The sequence below is a fragment of the Phyllobates terribilis genome, unplaced genomic scaffold (assembly GCF_046119375.1).
Source record: "Phyllobates terribilis strain yellow unplaced genomic scaffold, ASM4611937v1 Scaffold_5__5_contigs__length_657084704, whole genome shotgun sequence".
NCBI lineage: Eukaryota > Metazoa > Chordata > Amphibia > Anura > Dendrobatidae > Phyllobates > Phyllobates terribilis.
In genome coordinates, this window is record NW_027362765.1 from 17,313,178 (window position 1) to 17,334,694 (window position 21,517).

Genomic DNA, 21,517 nt, shown 5'->3' on the forward strand with positions numbered 1-21,517 from the left:
CATAGTCTCTTGCAGACACACAGCTGCAGGAGGAGGTCAGTGTCCTAAGTGAGGAAGCAGGAGGTTGTTTTCTTAATTGCTGGTTTGTTGTCTTCGGGGGGGGGAAGGGGGTTAATTAATGCTTGTGGGGGCTGGGGGAAATAAAAGCCTGCTTGTGGGGGCTGGGTGGGAGAATAAAGCCTGCTTGGAGGGGCTGGGGGGGGGGGGAGAATAAAGCCTGCTTGAAGGGGCTGGGGGGGGGGGGGAGAATAAAGCCTGCTTGTAGGGGCTGGGGGGGGGGGGGGGAGTAAAGCCTGCTTGTAGGGGCTGGGGGGGAGTAAAGCCTGCTTGTAGGGGCGGGGGGGGGAGTAAAGCCTGCTTGTAGGGGCGGGGGGGGGAGTAAAGCCTGCTTGTAGGGGCGGGGGGGGGAGTAAAGCCTGCTTGTAGGGGCGGGGGGGGGAGTAAAGCCTGCTTGTAGGGGCGGGGGGGGGAGTAAAGCCTGCTTGTAGGGGCGGGGGGGAGTAAAGCCTGCTTGTAGGGGCGGGGGGGAGTAAAGCCTGCTTGTAGGGGCTGGGAGAATAAAGCCTGCTTGTAGGGGCTGGGAGAATAAAGCCTGCTTGTAGGGGCGGGGGGGGGGGGGGAGAATAAAGCCTGCTTGTAGGGGCTGGGGGGGGGGGGGGGGAGTAAAGCCTGCTTGTAGGGGCTGGGAGAATAAAGCCTGCTTGTAGGGGCTGGGAGAATAAAGCCTGCTTGTAGGGGCGGGGGGGAATAAAGCCTGCTTGTAGGGGCGGGGGGGGGGGGAATAAAGCCTGCTTGTAGGGGCGGGGGGGGGGGGGGAATAAAGCCTGCTTGTAGGGGCGGGGGGGGGGGGGGAATAAAGCCTGCTTGTAGGGGCTGGGGGGGGGGGGAGTAAAGCCTGCTTGTAGGGGCTGGGGGGGGGGGGAGTAAAGCCTGCTTGTAGGGGCGGGGGGGGGGGAGTAAAGCCTGCTTGTAGGGGCGGGCGGGGGGGGGGGAGTAAAGCCTGCTTGTAGGGGCTGGGGGGGGGGGGGGAGAGAATAAAGCCTGCTTGTAGGGGCTGGGGGGGGGGGGGGGGGGGAGTAAAGCCTGCTTGTAGGGGCTGGGGGGGAGTAAAGCCTGCTTGTAGGGGCGGGGGGGGGGGTAAGAATAAAGCCTGCTTGTAGGGGCGGGGGGGGGGGTAAGAATAAAGCCTGCTTGTAGGGGCTGGGGGGGGTAAGAATAAAGCCTGCTTGTAGGGGCTGGGGGGGGTAAGAATAAAGCCTGCTTGTAGGGGCTGGGGGGGGTAAGAATAAAGCCTGCTTGTAGGGGCTGGGGGGGGGTAAGAATAAAGCCTGCTTGTAGGGGCTGGGGGGGGGGGGGAGAGAATAAAGCCTGCTTGTAGGGGCTGGGGGGGGGGGGGGAGTAAAGCCTGCTTGTAGGGGCTGGGGGGGAGTAAAGCCTGCTTGTAGGGGCGGGGGGGGGGGGGAGTAAAGCCTGCTTGTAGGGGCGGGGGGCGGGGTAAGAATAAAGCCTGCTTGTAGGGGCTGGGGGGGGTAAGAATAAAGCCTGCTTGTAGGGGCTGGGGGGGGTAAGAATAAAGCCTGCTTGTAGGGGCTGGGGGGGGTAAGAATAAAGCCTGCTTGTAGGGGCTGGGGGGGGGTAAGAATAAAGCCTGCTTGTAGGGGCTGGGGGGGGGTAAGAATAAAGCCTGCTTGTAGGGGCTGGGGGGGGTAAGAATAAAGCCTGCTTGTAGGGGCTGGGGGGGGTAAGAATAAAGCCTGCTTGTAGGGGCTGGGGGGGGGTAAGAATAAAGCCTGCTTGTAGGGGCTGGGGGGTGGTAAGAATAAAGCCTGCTTGTGGGGGCTGGGTTGGGGGGGATAAAGCCTGCTTGTGGGGGCTGGGGGGGTGGAGAGTAAAGCCTGCTTGTGGGGGCTGGGGGGGGGTGGAGAGTAAAGCCTGCTTGTGGGGGCTGGGGGGGGGGAGAGTAAAGCCTGCTTGCGGGGGCTGGGGGGGGGGAGAGTAAAGCCTGCTTGCGGGGGCTGGGGGGGGGGGAGAGTAAAGCCTGCTTGCGGGGGCTGGGGGGGGGGGAGAGTAAAGCCTGCTGGGGGGGGGAGAATAAAGCCTGCTTGCGGGGGCTGGGGGGGGGAATAAAGCCTGCTTGTAGGGGCTGGGGGGGGGAATAAAGCCTGCTTGCAGGGGCTGGGGGGAGAATAAAGCCTGCTGGGGGGGGGAGAATAAAGCCTGTTTGTGGGGGCTGGGTTGGGGGGGATAAAGCCTGCTTGTGGGGGCTGGGGGGGGGAGAGTAAAGCCTGCTTGTGGGGGCTGGGGGGGGGAGAGTAAAGCCTGCTTGTGGGGGCTGGGGGGGGGGAGAGTAAAGCCGGCTTGGGGGGGGGGGGGGAGTAAAGCCTGCTTGCGGGGGCTCGGGGGGGGGAGAATAAAGCCTGCTTGTAGGGGCTGAGGGGGGGGGGGGGAGAAGAAAGCCTGCTTGTAGGGGGGGGGGGGGAGAATAAAGCCTGCTTGTAGGGGCTGGGTGGGGGGGGGAGAATAAAGCCTGCTTGGGGGGGGGGGAGAATAAAGCCTGCTTGGGGGGGGGGGGAGAATAAAGCCTGCTTGTAGGGGCTGGGGGGGGGTAAGAATAAAGCCTGCTTGTAGGGGCTGGGGTGGGTAAGAATAAAGCCTGCTTGTAGGGGCTGGGGGGGGGGTAAGAATAAAGCCTGCTTGTAGGGGCTGGGGGGTGGTAAGAATAAAGCCTGCTTGTGGGGGCTGGGTTGGGGGGGATAAAGCCTGCTTGTGGGGGCTGGGGGGGTGGAGAGTAAAGCCTGCTTGTGGGGGCTGGGGGGGGGTGGAGAGTAAAGCCTGCTTGTGGGGGCTGGGGGGGGGTGGAGAGTAAAGCCTGCTTGTGGGGGCTGGGGGGGGGAAGAGTAAAGCCTGCTTGCGGGGGCTGGGGGGGGGAGAGTAAAGCCTGCTTGCGGGGGCTGGGGGGGGGAGAATAAAGCCTGCTTGCGGGGGCTGGGGGGGGGAATAAAGCCTGCTTGTAGGGGCTGGGGGGGGGAATAAAGCCTGCTTGCAGGGGCTGGGGGGAGAATAAAGCCTGCTGGGGGGGGGAGAATAAAGCCTGTTTGTGGGGGCTGGGTTGGGGGGGATAAAGCCTGCTTGTGGGGGCTGGGGGGGGGAGAGTAAAGCCTGCTTGTGGGGGCTGGGGGGGGGAGAGTAAAGCCTGCTTGTGGGGGCTGGGGGGGGGGGGAGAGTAAAGCCGGCTTGGGGGGGGGGGGGGGAGTAAAGCCTGCTTGCGGGGGCTCGGGGGGGGGAGAATAAAGCCTGCTTGTAGGGGCTGAGGGGGGGGGGGGAGAAGAAAGCCTGCTTGTAGGGGGGGGGGGGAGAATAAAGCCTGCTTGTAGGGGCTGGGTGGGGGGGGGAGAATAAAGCCTGCTTGTAGGGGCTGGGGGGGGGGGGGAGAATAAAGCCTGCTTGTAGGGGCTGGGGGGGGGGGGGAATAAAGCCTGCTTGTAGGGGCTGGGGGGGGGGGAGAATAAAGCCTGCTTGTAGGGGCTGGGGGGGGGGGGGAGAATAAAGCCTGCTTGTAGGGGCTGGGGGGGGGGAAGAATAAAGCCTGCTTGTAGGGGCTGGGGGGGGGAAGAATAAAGCCTGCTTGTAGGGGCTGGGGGGGGAAGAATAAAGCCTGCTTGTAGGGGCTGGGGGGGGGAGAATAAGGCCTGCTTGTAGGGGCTGGGGGGGAGAATAAAGCCTGCTTGTAGGGGCTGGGGGGGGAGAATAAAGCCTGCTTGCGGGGGCTCGGGGGGGGGGAGAATAAAGCCTGCTTGCGGGGGCTCGGGGGGGGGGAGAATAAAGCCTGCTTGCGGGGGCTCGGGGGGGGGGAGAATAAAGCCTGCTTGCGGGGGCTCGGGGGGGGGGAGAATAAAGCCTGCTTGCGGGGGCTCGGGGGGGGGGGGGAGAATAAAGCCTGCTTGCGGGGGCTCGGGGGGGGGGGGAGAATAAAGCCTGCTTGCGGGGGCTCGGGGGGGGGGGGAGAATAAAGCCTGCTTGCGGGGGCTGGGTGGGGGAATAAAATTAAAGCCTGCTTGTAGGGGTGGGGGGTGGGGGGGATAAAGCCTGCTTGTGGGGGCTCTGTGGAAGAATAAAGCCTGCTTGGGGGGGCTCTGGGGGGGATTTGGGATGGTGGTTTATGGTTTGGGGCCCTCTGGTTGGTGTGGCGGAATTAATCCTGGGGGCCCTTTGTGGGGGGTTAATGCTTCATTTAGGGGACACAAAAAAACATGGGTGTGCGCTGCTGACACTATGCAAAAAAAAAATTAGCTCTTCCCCAGAAGTTTTAAATCCGTTTTAGCTTAGTGTCAGTAGGAGGCAGACATGGGTCTGGACCCGGGCAAGTTCTTTACCTTAGGCTATGTGCCCACGATGCAGAAATGCTCAGGATTTTTTCCTGAGCGTTTCTGCATCTCCCTGGCAGAAAAAAACGCATGCGGATTGTACATGCGTTTTTCCTGCCAGGGACATGCGGATGTGAAGCGTTCTTCACATGCATTTCTGCATGCGGGTTGACAAGCGCTTTCCAAGCGATTTTAGCATCACTTGGAAAGTGCTTGACAACTTGGTCACACTATATAAATCCATGCAACCTGCATGGATTTATATAGTGTGACCCGAGAGAATGTCAAAAAAAAAAAATATAAAAATATACTTACCTTCTGATGGCCCCCGGTGTCTTGCTTCGCTCCGTTCTCCCTTGCCGGCAGCGGTACACTGAAGGACCTGCCGACGTCAGCGTTGCGTGACCCGTCACATGACTATGACGTCAGCGCAGGTCCTTCAGTCCATCGCGATCTGCCGGCATGCGAAGAGGAGCACACCGCGGGCCGCCAGAAGGTAAGTATATATTTATTTTATTCTTTTTTTTTTTTTTACAGTTTTCTATGGTACCTCTTCTGTAGACCTGGGTACCATCCGCACATTGGAACACGTGGATTGCGCATCTACATATACAGTGATGTGTAATCCATGCGTTCTAATGCAAGTCAAGGGCGGCGAAAACGCAGCACTTCCGCAAAATAATTGGTAGTGCTGCGTTTTTTTCCACAATGATAATCCGCAGCGGAAATTTCTGCAGCATGTCCACAGCACATGCGGATTATCATTGGGGACCATGGCAGGCCTTCTACCATGCGTTTTTTAAGCGTTTCTACAGCGCTTTTGCCGCTGCGGAAACGCTTAAAAAACACATCGTGGGTACACAGCCGAAGGCTACTTTCACATTGCGTTCTGTGTCCCCGTCGGGGTATATGTCCGAAATCCCCAACAAATTGGGGTCTGGACGTACGGGGACCCATATACTGCAATGGTGAAGGCAGAGGGAACATGCTCTCTGCTGTGCACTTCTTTTTCGGGAGTGTATACCTACAGGGGGCGGACACTCAGGCGCAGTGTACTACGTCTGAGTGTCCGTCTAGTATGGGTGTACACTTCTGAAAAAAGTGAATGTGAAGGTAGCCTTAGGTTTGGTTGGGGCTCGGGGGGGGGGGGGGGGATAAAGTCTGCTTGTGGGGGCTCGGGTGGGGGAGAGAATAAAGCCTGCTTGGGGGGGGGTGGGGGAATAAAGCCTGCTTGTGGGGGCTCGGGTGGGGGGGGGAATAAAGCCTGCTTGTGGGGGCTCGGGTGGGGGGGGGGGATAAAGCCTGCTTGTGGGGGCTCGGGTGGGGGAGGGAATAGAGCCCGCTTGTGGGGGCTCGGGAGGGGGGGATAAAGCCTGCCTGTGGGGGCTCGAGTGGGGGGGGGCGAATAAAGCCTGCTTGTGGTGGGGGGGGGGAATAAAGCCTGCTTGTGGGGGCTCGGGTGGGTTTTATAAAATTAGAATTGTTTCTATATATAATAATGTTCTTTAGACAATATTTCTTTTAAACCTGTTCTGAATGTAAATAAAACATTTCTCTAAGTTTCCACGTTGTATTTTAGCCTTTTATTTTATGCAGGAAAAGCCCATGATGCATCTGTGTAAACCATGTAAAAGGTACTATAATAACATGGCTTAGACAGGTAACCCACTTTTAAAACAATGAAGTTCACTTGTACAAGCTGCATAGATGAAAACCTGCTTAAAGGGAACCTGTCACCTGGTTGACGTTGGACGTGTAATCCACACGAAGCAGAGAAGGACTGTGCCGGATGAAGACCAGCGACAGCCGTAGGATCGGATCGCCTCTCCTTCAGACCTCAGACCTATAACGCCAGACCTCGCAGCTGGTATGGTCTCACTGAGATTTTAATGTTATTTACTGTTGAGTATGATGACGGAAGATAGACATGATTGCTCCCTCCTTTACCGTTCAGCTAATACATCAGACTGGAAGCGGCAGATGTGATGACATTACTAGATTGTGCCTGCCATATCTCAGACCACATGCGAGGACATTAATGCCTATATTTGACCATATATAATAAGAAGGTACTCCCAACAGTAACATATATCCAATAAAATAGGAGTGATACACCAGTATAATAAAAATATTACTTTTATAGATTGAGAATAAAATATATTAAACAAAGTATGGGGAGAGAGAAAAATATATAGCGCAGAGTGACGCCTCACCCATTAGAGTAACAGTAGGCCAAACACAGCTTCATGCAAGGTACAGAACCTATTTTATCCAAAATAGAATGAAACCAATATACAGTAAAGTGCTATTAATGCATCGAAAAATTAGGATCTAAAGTGACATATGTGCATCATACTCAGCAGAGTTATCATGGGGTCCTATTGCAAGTGGAATATAGAAGCGACTGTACATGTATATATTACTATATATCCTAGTAATTATTTATAACAATTTTCATTTAGTGCATGCTTACACTGGTGGAGTTCCATATATGTTACATTTCTATACTGGTGGAATATAGTGCCTTACTACCTATCAGAATACCATACACTGTTGCCACATATATACACGTTTTGTCCTGACATATATGTTAGGCTGCAATTCCTAATGAGGTTCTGAGGCTGGCATTGCATATATTACTTTGTGGTATAGAACTATATAAATGTATTTATCTATTGTAATACTTTTTACCGCTCACTAGTTGGCCACAATGTACTTATGTATGTGATCGGCTTCATTCTATTTTGGATAAAATAGGTTCTGTACCTTGCATGAAGCTGTGTTTGGCCTACTGTTACTCTACTGGGTGAGGCGTCACTCTGCGCTATATATTTTTCTTTACCCATACTTTGTTTTAATATATTTTATTCTCAATCAATAAAAAATATATTTTTATATCATTCCTATTTTTCTTGGATATACGTGAGGACATTACTAGATTGGTCTGGGGCACGGCCAGCGCAGTCTAGTACCGATTCCCCCCGTGTTGATCTGGGGCACGGCCAGCGCAGTCTAGTACCGATTCCCCCCGTGTTGATCTGGGGCACGGCCGGCGCAATCTAGTACCGTCCGCCCGTGTTGGTCTGGGGCATAGCCGGCGCAATCTGGTACCGTTCGCCCATGTTGGTCTGGGGCACGGCCGGTGCAATCTAGTAACCAGGGCAGTGGAGTCGGAGTTGAGAAGTCAGTATAAAATGGACTGACTCCTAAAATATATAATAAATTGGGTACAGTAGTTCAGTACAGTTTGTGGGGAATATTTTTTTCATAAGAATTTGGGAAAGTTATGAAATGTCCTATTAATGTCCATCCTATTCCTAATCTAAGGGTCTAGACTTTTATCTGAGATGAATCTGTGCTACAGTAAATTTATCACTTAAACATGAGCCATGTATGAGGGAGTCGGAGTCATGGAAATTGAGGAGTCGGAGGTTGGGCTTACCGACTCCACAGCCCTGCTAGTAACGTCCTCACGTGTGGTCTGAGGCACGGCAGGCACACACGTGAGGACGTTACTAGCAGGGCTGGGGAGTCGGTAAGCCCAACCTCCGACTCCTCAATTTCCATGACTCCGACTCCCTCATACATGGCTCATGTTTAAGTGATAAATTTACTGTAGCACAGATTCATCTCAGCTAAAAGTCTAGACCCTTAGATTAGGAATAGGATGGACATTAATAGGACATTTCATAACTTTCCCAAATTCTTATGAAAAAAATATTCCCCACAAACTGTACTGAACTACTGTACCCAATTTATTATATATTTTAGGAGTCAATCCATTTTATACTGACTTCTCAACTCCGACTCCACTGCCCTGGTTACTAGATTGCACCGGCCGTGCCCCAGACCAACATGGGCGGACGGTACCAGATTGCGCCGGCTATGCCCCAGACCAACACGGGCGGACGGTACTAGATTGCGCCGGCCGTGCCCCAGACCAACACAGGCGGACGGTACTAGATTGTGCTGGCCGTGCCCCAGATCAACACGGGGGGATCGGTACTAGATTGCGCCGGCCGTGCCCCAGACCAACACCGGGGGGGGGTTTATGGTGCAAGATTGTGCCGTCTGTTCCCCAGACCAACACGGGTGTGGGGAGGGGGGGACGGTACTAGATTGCGCCGGCCGTGCCCCAGACCAACACGGGGGGGGGAGCGGTACTAGATTGCGCCAGCCGTGCCCCAGACCAACACGGGGGGTAGAGGTACTAGTTATTTATATTATTTTACCAGTCATTACTTATAGGGGATCCATACATTATATAGAAAAGGTGTGGTAGCCCCATACTTCATATAGAGATCTTTGTAGCCCTGTACTCTATATAGGAAACTTTGTCAATAATACTATTCAATTACTGTAGCACGACGAATACTGACAGTATATAGTATACACACTGTTGAAAACAGCAGAGACTAAATCTACTGGTCATTACGTTAGCACTCATTCTGATATCTTCACTAATAAATACTTACCAAGAGCTCATAGACATGGAAGACTATAATGAGGGACACATTGTGCATAGCGCCCTGTGGCAAATTTTGACCACGCCTCAACGAACAATCATTTGCCATTTCTACCGTGGCAGGAGGTGTTATCAGAGGGGCGCTAGCAGTGAGGGAAATTCAGCAGATGCCAGAGAATGCAGGGTGTAGACCCCCCCCCCCCCCAAAAAAAAACCACCTCATTTACCATTTTTTATGTTTACATTAAAAACTTGAGCAATACCCCCAAAAAAAGCCATGAAATAAGTGTTTATGTGTGTGTGTGTATAATATATATCTGTCATTATTCCTGTGCCAGGTCTGTAATGAGGAGACTAACATGGAGATCCTATAATCACCTCTATTCTGCTAACCTCCGCATTGAACTGTCTAGATTGGAGGCTGCGGTGAGATCCTCACTACTAGAGATGAGCAAACCTCTCAAGGTTCGATTAGTTTCAGATCGGCGAACTTTCCGATTGTTCTCTGAATAATTCGTCGAACATATCCAAATCCCATTGCAATCAATGGGAGGCAAAAAAAGCGCATACACAACACCGTCAAAGGGACCCAAAAGCTGCCAAAACAGCTCAAATTAGGGGCAGATACCAGGAAAAGTGGAATCAACTGACCCACAGTACATATTTTATAATGGCACAGCAGCAGTCAGCCATGGGCCATGCATGAGGTATCAGGGTCTGGGCCAGCATTTACAGCTTTGAATTGAACTTCAAATTAAGATGACATGGGTGAGGGATCGGTGTAGCCCTGCTCTGCTGGGAGCCCTGATACCTCATGCAACAGCTCAACCTGCTTTTCTGCTCAACCACACTCAAGTGGCAGAAAAAACAATTTCATAGAGTAGTATTGGTACAAAAATGTAAGGATAATAACACAGGTAGTTGACTGAAATTAAGTGGAAGCCTGCCGGTCTGGAAGCCCTACTGCTACAGGCAACACACCTGAACAGGAACCCAACCATGAGTCTCCACATTTCCAAAAGTTAGGGGCAGACACCACCAAAGTGGCATCAATTTCACCAGAGTAGAAATAGTTTAATGGGGATCAATATCTCTTCCACTACAGCCAACCCAGCAGATGGAGACCCAACTAGGAGTCTCCACATTTAGAAAAATTATTGTTAACATCTGCAGCAACAGCACCACAGAAGCCACAACAAAGATAATCACAGACTGCAATTACACGAGATCAATGCAGCACACTAAAAATTACACCATTGCCTAGTCTGCGCTGTCTGCGATTTGGGTGCAAAAGTCCTTGGAGATCCATAACTTGTTCATCTTGATGAAAGTTAGGCAGTCTACACTTTCAGGGGACAGCCGGCTGCACTTATCTATCAGGATACCACCAGCAGCGCTGAAGACACGTTCTGAGAGAACGCTGGCTGCCGGGAATGATAAAACCTCCAAGGCGTGAGAGGCGAGCTCAGGCCACTCATCCATTTTTGAAGACCAAAATGTAAAAGGGTCCAAACCCTCCATGATTGTATTGATATTGAGCTTGAGATACTCCTATGCCATCCTCTCCAGTCGTTCACCACATGTCAGACTTGTACTATGTTGTGCTGGTGCACAAGCTGGTATAAAAAATTGTGTGAAAGGACTAACAAAAATTCCTTTTGCCACTTACACTGCTCCTGCTAATGATTTTATGTTGACAAATTGACGATCCTGAGGTTAGAAGTTTACAGCTGCGATGCACACTGTGTGCCTCACTGCTGTCTTAGGGAAAAACTCTCTTAAGGTTGTGTAAAAGTGCGTTTCAATACTCCAGCATGCGTGGGTCCCTTTCCAGGGTGGGAAGCATCTGGCAAAATTTACTCTTATAACATGGATCTAACAGAGTGGCAACCCTATTGCAGCACTATTTTGAATCCTAACTATACAGAGATCCATGTTGCAGACAGTGCAGCAAGAAAGCGCTCATGTGTCGGGCTCTTCCATGAGGTAAAACCCAATGATGTGTTGATGGCTTGATAACACTGATGCTTGTTTCCTCTGTCCTCTCCCGCCAACCACGAACAACAGAGAGTGGATGATTATCCTCTTCATTTCCTGACTGTTGCTCACCCATCACCTCTTCCTCCTCCATTTGTTCCTCGGCTGCTGCACCTCCACTAACAGTTTGTCTGGTATCACCAGCCCCCCTCAATCACTGTAATCCACCCTCCCTTTGCACCCGCCTGTGTCCCCCTCTTCCTCTGGGACCACCACCTCCTCCCGCAGGCTATTCAAAGTCTGTTCCAGCATGTAGATGACCGGAATAGTGATGCTGATGATTGCATCGTCATCGCTAACAATCTTAGTAGCCATTTCAAAAAGGTGCAAAGGTCCTTAATCTGTACCCACTCCGCAAGTGTGATTTGCACCACGTACTTATTGCGTTGTCTCAGGTTATATGACATGAGAAATTGCATCAGGGCTCGTCGCTGCTGCGACATGTACAGAGTGGAATTCCACAGTGTCGGCACATCGCATATCAACCAGTTAACTTGCATGTACAGAGACCTCTGTATCGATGCAAGTTGATGACCTGAGGGGTGCAAATGGCGGAAGTGAGCACACAGCTTCTGTGCTTTCTGCAGCAGCGCATCCAGGCCAGGATAGTGGCGGAGAAATTACTGTATCACCAGGATGAGGACGTGAGCCATGCAAGGCACGTATGTAAGCTTGCCTCGGTGTAGGGCCACCACCAGGTTCGCACCATTATCGCACACTGCCTTCTCTGGCTCCAGGTTCAATGGAAACAGCCATTGCTCAAACTCGGCCTGGATAGCTGTCCACAACTCTTCAGCTGTATGACTGCAATCTCCAAGGAATTTTAATTTTAACACTGCCTGAGCCCTGGCTGTGCAGTACTGAGGTGGTGGGGATTCGCTCTGCACTGTTGGAACGCGTGTCTCATTAAGGCAGAGGTTTAGGGTGCAGGTGGAGGAGGCAGAATCAATGGAGTAAGTGTTAAATATAGAGGTTTGTCCCGCAAGCCTTGGGGATTCCGAAACTTGTGAAGCAGCCTCCTTCTGCCTGCCCCCACAGCCACCAGAGTCACTCAGTGCCCAGCCAGCGAGATGTAACACCCCTGACCATGCTTACTGTTCCAGGTCTGTGGTGAAATGCACCCTGGCAGACATAGATTTAGTCAAGGAACAGGTGATGTTGTCTGCGACATGCTGGTGTAGTGCAGTCACAGCTTTCTTAGAGAAGTAATGGCAACTGTGCAACTGGTACTGGTGGACTGCGACGACCATCAGCTTTCGAAAACAGTCTGTATTCACCAGGCAGACAGGCAGCATTTCCATGGCCAGCAGATTGGAGATGGTGGAGTTCAACCTCTTAGCTTTGTCATGTGTACAAGGAAACAATCTTTTATGTGACCACAACTGCGGGACCAAGAGCTGGCTGCAGTGCTGAGAGAGGGCGGAGTAGCGTGAACAAGATAAACTGCTGGACTGTGAGTGAGGTGCAGGCGGAGATGTTACGGTGGATTGAGGAGGAGGAAGAAGCAGATGCAGTTGATGGAGCGGCTGATGGTTGTTGAGGCCCGCTAGTCCGCATTTTATCGCAGTGAGATTGCGAGAATAACGCATATTGATTGCGCATGTGATGGTTCATGCATGTAGTTGTCAAATTATTGCATTTTTTCTCTCTACTGAGTCTTTTTTTGCAAAGTTGGCAGATAACGTGAGTTGGCTCATCCTTTGCGGTGTCAAAAAAAAGGCCCAGGCTAGGCAACCTTTGCTGCCCCTGCGAGCTGCAGACCCGCGACCGCTACCGGCCACAGCCACAGTTGTGGCTAAGGATGCAATGCTCATCGTCATTGCATCACTCAGTGTCTGTGCCGTAGACTGCAATGTAACCTAATTCTGACAGGCGAGCAGCGCAGTCTGATGCCCCATTCTCTTCTCCCAACAAAGGATCATTTCTTTGGGTTTGCAGCAGCCGCCAATGCTAAGTGCAGTGGTTGTGTCTTACACAACCCTAATAGGTGAGTGAATTTGAATTATCTCTCACGAATATTCCTTTTATCTCGGATAAGACCCTATGTGCGCTCTATATTCCTTCTAGTGGCCCTCATGTCAAGGCGTACCACTGTGCGGCTGCCAAAGACAGAGAGTGGAGTAGCCCGTCCAGTAACAGAAGTTATCAGTTGTCTTTGGATAGGACGTGACTGTGTTTTTTCCCAAGAGCTTTCACTAACATTACCACCTACCCCACGTACACCTTGAACACCAAGCCTAATCACCCTTCTACCATGACCTTGCTTTTTCCCACTCATGTTGCTCAGATAATGTGGTTGGAGCACGCTAATAGCAACACAAAATTAGATTTTTTACTGTGAATGAGGCCTGTATAAAATAGAATAAGTGCTCAAAAAAATTCAAACTGAGATGTGGCCTGCTGTACCATATTGCTGCAAGCAAATTTTTTTTCCTCCAGCAAAATGGCGCCCGCGGATGTGCAGTAGCATCTATCGCTTGCCGATAGATGCTACTGCGCAAGCGGCGCCATTTTGTTGGAGGAAAAAAAATATGGCGCCGCCGGCCATATTGCCGCCGGCAAATTTCTGGATTTGTACCGCAGAATTACAGTATTTAAAATAGGAGGCAGGTCACTGAAGGCACAATGACCTGTCAGAAGGCATACAGTGGAATACAAAAGCAGAGCACCAGATAAGGCCCCTCCCCAAATTCCCACCCCGAAGCACGAGAATCCCATTAACTCAAAACTGAAAATAAAGATTAAAAAAGAACCATAGCACGGATATCAACCAAGGTATCATATTAATCAGTGTAATGGCGCCCACCTGACAGTGTATGTGGTTTACTTGGCACAATCCTGCTGATGGGTGCGCTTTAAGAAATGAAAAAAATTAGATTACCAGCATGCCGCTTCTCTGACCTCTACCCACCCACTCCCCTCATCAAACACTCCCCCCCGCTCATCATACACCACCACTATCCTAGCCAAAGTGCTAAAAATACTGGAGTGGAAACGCAATCATTTCCCACACTTTTACAGAATTTTAAGTAAAAACGCTCGTGTGACCAATCACGAATCCGAATGTGCAACATTCGTGCCGAATTTGAAATCGGCGAATGTTTTTCGAACATGTTCGCTCATCTCTACTCACTACAGACACTCCACTTGTTACCTCACTAGTGAGCCGCCTAGAGTTGCTGGAAGGACGGAGAATCCTGAACAAGAAAAGATCCAAGAAAACCCTTAAGAAATAGGAATAGCACAAAAAGACAGAGAAGATCAGTTCGCTGCTGGAAGAGCAGTTCCAGCAAGGGAATCTCCTTGCCTGCATAGCCTCTAGACCAGGCCAGTGCGGCACAGCTGATGGATTTGTCCTTGAGGGCAAGGAATTGGAGTTATACCTGAGGATGATCAAGGCAAGAAATGGTAAATAAATGTGTTCCCCAACTGTTGTCTCCAACTAAACGAAAGTTTAATAAATGGAAGTTTTATACAAAAAAAATCTCCTTCTCTACTCCTTTCTTATCTCCTCTTCCCACAATCACATACAAGATTTCTCCTGTGCTTCCCCCCTACTCTGGAACTCTCTAACCAAACATATCAGGCTCTCGCCGACCGTGGAAAACCTTCAAAAGGAACCTGAAGACCGACCTCTTCCGACAAGCCTACAATCTGCAGTAACCCTTGCTCCACCATACCGCTTCATGACCAGCTCTACCCTCACCTACTGTATCCTCACCCATCCCTTGAAGACTGTGAGCCGTCACGGGCAGGGTCCTCTCTCCTCCTGTACCAGTCGGTGCCCCTTTTCACATGTAAAGTACCACGGAATAAATGACGCTATAATAATAATCTCACAGGAGCCTCCAATCTAGAGGCCTCTCTGCGCCCAGTAATGGGGAATCTCCACATACCTCCACCTGCAGAGCCACACTAGTGATGTGTCGTTCATGAACGATCCGAGACGAAGAGCCACGACGGGGGCCGGTCACCACTGGGAGCTGAGCCAATTTTTTTTTTTCCCCTGCTGTTAGCTTATTTTGTCCTGACTGGGTTCTGTGAGGAGTCGAGGAGCAGACTGCAGTGTTTACAAGCACGTGTGGAACGATTGGCAATGCTTTGTGACTGGTCTCCTCCCAAATGAACACATACATTTATTGTGATTGGCTGCTTAGTGCAGTGAGTGCACACGTGATCTGTGATGTCATTAAAGGTCCTTAAGTAATGGCTAGCAAAGTTAATAATAATAATAATCTTTATTTTTATATAGCGCCAACATATTCCGCAGCACTTTGCATGCATTATTATATAAGTGCAGGAGACTGAGTCACTGTGACGTTCACAATTTATTTCAGTCACAGAGACTGGACACAGTGGTGGATGTCTGGCAACTGCAGGATGAGGCAGCGATCTTAGGGTATGTGCCCACGGTCAGGAGCCGCTGCGGGTTTGATGCGGGGTGTTTATGCAGCGATAAACCCACAGCGGCCAGATGTTACAGCTTAGTGGATGGGATTTCTAGAATCTGCGGCTCACACGCGTACATGGACATGCGGCGCTTCTTTCCAGACCGCAGCATGTCAATTTCTCCGGCGGGTCCGCATGCGGGCTTTCCCCATAGACTAATCTCTATGAGGAAAGTCTGCAGGTGAAAAAAAAATTGCGCCACTCACTTGCATAAAATGAGCAGAATCCGCCAACAGCTATTCCGCTGTGTCAGGGTCGCAGGCGGCTCCAGACAGTGTGCACATACCCTTCTGTTAATAAAAGGAGGTGGATTTCTATCATTAATTTCTTAGTTGGTGCTGCTCCACAGTGGGAAAGTAATACAAATCTGAGGCAGACAAATACTGTGGACAGATGCAAGTATATGTATAATAAGTCAGCAGCACTCGGTGTCAAACACATGGCCCCTACCTGACATGTGCAAGCTTTAAACCCCTTAAGTGTACATGGAAGGATACTCTTTTTTTTTTTTTTTTTTTAATTTCTGCGCTTTCATTTTTCCCTCACCTTCTTCCAAGAGCTGTAACTTTGGCTTTGTCAGCGGGAAAATAAAAAATGTTGTGTGGGCTTGAGTTTTTTTTTATTTTATTGGGGTGAAAAAATGACATGTCTGTTTTTGGCCATTAGCATGGATCACACGTACCCGTTCAAGTCAATGGGTCCATGTAAATACATACTGCACATGGATGCCATCCATGTGACACGTACCGGCACTCGGGAATCAGTGTACAGTTAGCTCTCTGTTCCCAAGCGCCGGGTGCTGAACGCTGCCCTCATCATAGTCCCCTGTCGGTGTTGCGATCAGCACCAGCAGGGGATAATGTCTGCTCCCTGTGTCTCCACCTGTAAAGATAAGAATAAAATAAAAAAATCCATATACTCACCTGTCCTAAGTGTCCCCCGCTGTAATCCATGCAACCGCTCAGCAGAGGAGCCGGGGACAATGACTCCTGCAGTGAGCGGGCCCCTGAGCTGCCTGTCCTATCACTCACTAAAGTTCGGGCCCCACTCCCCGGCTCCTCGGCATGATCGGTCTCATGGATTACAGCGGGGGACTTTTAGCACAGGTAAGTATATGGATTTTTTTATTTCTTATTTTTACAGGTGGAGACACCGGGAGCAGACTACAACGCTCATCATTATCCCCTGCTGGTGCTGATCACAGCACCGGCAGAGGACTATGATGAGGGCAGCGTTCAGCACCCAGCGCTTGGGAACAGTGCTAACTTTTACCAGATTATTTACTTTTATGCCTTTGGCACTGTTATTTGTTTTAGTGCTTTATAAATCTTTTGTTACAAATTGAATATCATAGGATCTATCAGGGTCATTAAGGGTGAGCCGACGTTCAAGCGTGGGCACCATATTGTTCTTTAGGGTGCCAACCTCTGTGGCAAGGTAGGGATACTACCAGGCTAAAAAATAGGGTCAGAATCCCAGGTGCCCTTGTATGTGATATGTCTATTTGACAAACTAGACTCAATTACATTCATGATTCTGTTAAAATTTGTTTGATATCACTTGCGTTTATTTGTGCAAAAATGGAAATTTGGCGAAAATTTTGAAAAATTTGCAATTTTTCTAAATTTTAACTTTTATGCCCTTAAATCAGAGCGATATGTCACACAAAATAGTTAATAAATAACATTTCCCACATGTCTACTTTACATTAACACAATTTTGGAACCATAATGTTTTTTTATTAGGGAGCTATAAGGGTTAAAAGTTGACCAGCGATTTCTCATTTTTCCAACAAAATTTACAAAACAATTTGTTAGGGACTACATCACATTTGAAGTCACTTTGAGTGGTCTTTATGACAGAAAATACCCAAAAGTGACACCATTCTAAAAACTGCACCCCTCAAGGTGCTCAAAACCACATTCAAGAACTTTATTAATCCTTCAAGTGCTTCACAGGAATTTTTGGAATGTGGAAGAAAAAAATTAAACATTTAACTTTTTTCAAAATTTTTTTACTTTAGACCCATTTTTTTTTTTTTTTTCGCAGGGGTAACAGGAAAGAATGGACCCAAAAATTTGTTGTGCAATTTCCCCTGAGCACACAGATACCCCATATGTGGGGAAAAACCACTGTTTGGGCGCAAGGCAGGGCTCGGAAGGGAAGGAGCACCATTTGACTTTTTGAATGTAAAATTTGCTTGAAAAATTAGCGGACACCATGTTGCGTTTGGAGAGCACCTGATGTGCCTAAACAGTGGAAACCCCCCACAAGTGACACCATTTTGGAAACTAGATCCCTCAGGGAACTTATCTAGATGTGTGGTGAGCACCTTAAACCCCCAGGTGCTTCCCAGAAGTTTATAACATGGAGCCGTGAAAATAAAATTTTCACATTTTTCCAACAAAAAGGTTTTTCAGCCCCAAGTTTTGCATTACCATAAGGGTATGTGCCCACGATGCAGAAATGAAGCAAAAAATTTCTGCATGGTCTTGGCAGTCAAAAACGCTTGCGGATTTTACATGCGTTTTTGCAGCGTTTTTACATGCGGATTTGACTTGCGTTTTTCAAGTCCATTGGGACCTCAAATCCGCATGCAGAAACGCACAAATAATGGACATGCTGCAGATTTTTCCGCAAGGAAAATCTGCTGCAGAAAAATCCGCAGCATGGGCACAGAACATGCAGATTTTCATTGATCATGGGGCACGGATTACCAAGCGTTTTTAAAGCGTTTCTGCTGCGGAAATTCCACATCAAAAACGCTTGAAAAACGCATTGTGGGCACATACCCTAAGGGTAACAGGAGAAATTGCACCATTCAACTTGTTGTTCAATCTCTTCTGAGTAAGCCGATACACATATGGGGGAAAACCACTGCTTGGGCATACGGCAGGGTTCGGAAGGGAAGGAGCATCATTTGACTTTTTGAATGTAAAATTTGCTTGAATAATTAGCGGATGTGCCCCTGATGTGCCTAAACAGTGGAAATCCCCCACAAGTGACACCATTTTGGAAACTAGACCCCTCAGGGAACTTATCTAGATGTGTGGTGAGCACCCTGAACCCCCAAGTGCTTTACAGAAGTTTATAACATGGAGCCGTGAAAATAAAAAAAAAAAATCAAACTTTTTCTACAAAAATGATGTTTTAGCCCCAATTTTTTTATTTTCACAAGGGTAAGAGGAGAAAATGGACCCCAAAAACTTTTGTGCAATTTCTCCTGATTACGCCAATACCCCATATGTGGGGAAAATACAGTGTTTGGGCGCATGGCTGAGTTCAGAAGGGAAGGAGCACTGTGTGAATTTTTGAACGCAATATTGGCTGGAATCGAGAGCGGACGCCATGTCGTGTTTGGAGAGCCCCTGATGTGCCTAAATAGTGGAAACCTCCCACAAGTGACCCCATTTTGGAAACTACACCCCTCAAGGATTTTATCAAGGAGTATAGTGAACATTTTGAATCCAGAGGTAAGACACAGAATTTGATAACATTAGGTCATCATATTGAATAAGTTGTCATTAGTCTTGAGCACAAGTGCACGCTACTTGAGTTTGCGTCGGGTACTCAAGTATGCAGCATGTATCATGGGTGCTCAAGTGACATGCTCGAGTTCCCGCCCGCATGTTTCACAGTTATTAGACACCCAAAAAAAACATGCAGGGATGGCTCGTGCATGGCAGGCAATCCCCGCAAGGTTTTTTGGCTGCGAAGCATATGGGGCAGAGATTTGAGCATGTCACTTGAGCACCCGCGATACTCAGTGCATACCCGAGCACCCGATGCAAACTCAAGTACCGAGCACTTGCGCTCAACACTGGTCGCCATATTGTTATCTTTTTTTTTTATTTTTAACTTTTGAAAAAAAATCCCAACCCTAACCCCAACCCCAACCATAGCACAACCCTAACCCGAGAGTTTATTTTTTTACGCTGTTCCTCGTGTGGTATAAGTGATTAGACGACTTTATTCTTCGGGTCGGTGCGATTACAGAGATACCAGAATCATATCGGGTTTTTATGATTGACAGCTGTCACACACTAAAAGACACATTTTTTTGTAAAATCTAGTTTTTGCATCGCCATATTTTGAGAGCTATAATTTTTCCATATTTTGGCCGACAGAGTGATGTGATGGCTTGTTTTTTGCGGGATGAGTTGACGTTTTTTATTGGTGCCATTTTCAGGCACATGACATTTTTTGATCTTTCTATTCCGATTTTTGGGAGTCAGAATAAACAAAAACCAACAATTCAGGAATTGTTTTTTTTTTTTTTACATTTTATGCTGTTCCGCGTGTGGTCAAATTGATAAGGCAGCTTTATTCTTCGGGTCAGTACGTGTACAGCAGTACCACATTTATATTGTTTTTCTATGTTTTGGCGCTTTTACACAATAAAAGCTATTTTATAGAAAAAATTATTTTTTTGCATCTCTTTATTCTGAGAGCTATAACTTTTTAATTTTTCGGGTGATGGAGCAGTATGGTGGCTTTTTTTTGCGGGACAAGATGACGTTTTCAGCTGTACCATTTTTATTTATATTCGTCTTTTTGGTCGCGTGTTATTTCATTTTTTGTTTGGCGGTATGATGATAAAGCATTGTTTTTTGCTTCATTTTTTTTATTTTACCGTGTTCACTAAAGGGGTTAACTAGTGGGACAGTTTTATAGGTGAGGTCATTCTGGACACGGCGATACCAAATATGTGTACTTTTATTGTTTTGTTTTTTTTTCATAGTAATATTTATTGATGGGTACAGTATATTTTTATATTTGATGGATTATTTATTTTTTATTTTTTTTAGAAAAAAAAAATATATATATATTTGTTTATTTTTTAACACTTTTTTTGCTTTTATTCTTTGTCCCACTATGGGACTTTCACTTTTTTTTACTCTGATCGCCTGTATAGCATAGGGATGGAGCACCATCCCTGTGCTATACAGGCTGTCAGCGCTGCAGATGCAGAAAATACTTTGGTCATGCACCGCGCATGACCAAAGTATCTTTCTGCTGTCTGGTGACCCGGATGTTGTCATGACGACATTGGGTCGTCATGGCAACATCCGGGAAGCCGCTGCAGACAGCGTTGGACGCCGGCAGGAGAAGTGAGTATCGCGATCACCTCCCCTTGCCACCGCAATGCTGCGATCAACTTCCATTGCAGCATTGCGGGGGTTAATGTGCCGGGTAAGGTGCCGGACCGCTCCCGGCACATAGCACCAGGTGTGCTTAATAGACATTAATTCCACGCCACCTAGATGGCTTTTAGAAACCATTTTATTTGTTGGATTAGCAACACCTTGTCCTTCCCACTGCACTCACATTTTAGTGTTGGAGTGAAGCACCGTCATTAGAAATGGATCAGCAAACATCTTCTGCATGGAGGCTCGCCGCACACCACATATATGGCTATTCTGTGCACACAGGAGACGTGATGAGGTCACAGGAGGGGAGGAGTCAGGGGTCACATGATCAGGGGCCTCAGTGTATAGTAGTGATGGGATTTTCTCTGCTTGGAGACAAATAGACGACACATGAGGTGATTATCACCAGTTACCGGACATCTACTATATGGCGGTATGTGATTGTGCTATTGACTTCATACCAGGAGCTAAAATGCCTAAATCTCATTTGTTTAACCCCCCCTTCCAGGGAGTGAGACCTTAAAAGGCTATATTCAAGAGTCCAGCTAAGGCCACGACCCCACTATCAGTATTCGGTCAGTATTTTTCTCAGGAGTGGGAACCAAAACCAGGAGTGGGTGATAAATGCAGAATTGGTGACTTGTTTCTATTACACCTTTTCTCTGATTGTTCCTCACCTGGTTTTGGCTCCCACTCCTGAGGAAAAATACTAACCAAATACTGAACAAATACTGAAAGGGGGGCCATGGCCTAAGGGTCATATACGGCCATCCACCTCTTCAGTTGCCAGTCCTTAAAAAAAGGATGGAGGGTTGCATCCATATTTGGATTTTAGAGGTTCACAATCCCTATCCTTTATTCATATCCCTTATTCCTAACCTGTTTAATTATCTGGAGATAAATGGTTTTCCAAACTTGACTTGAGAGGGGCATATAACCTTATACGCGTACTTCAGGGTGACAAATGGAAGACCGCATTCAATATGCCTGAGGGTCATTTCGTAAATTTGGTGCTGCCATCCAATGCTCTGGTAGTCTTTCAAATTTTGTCA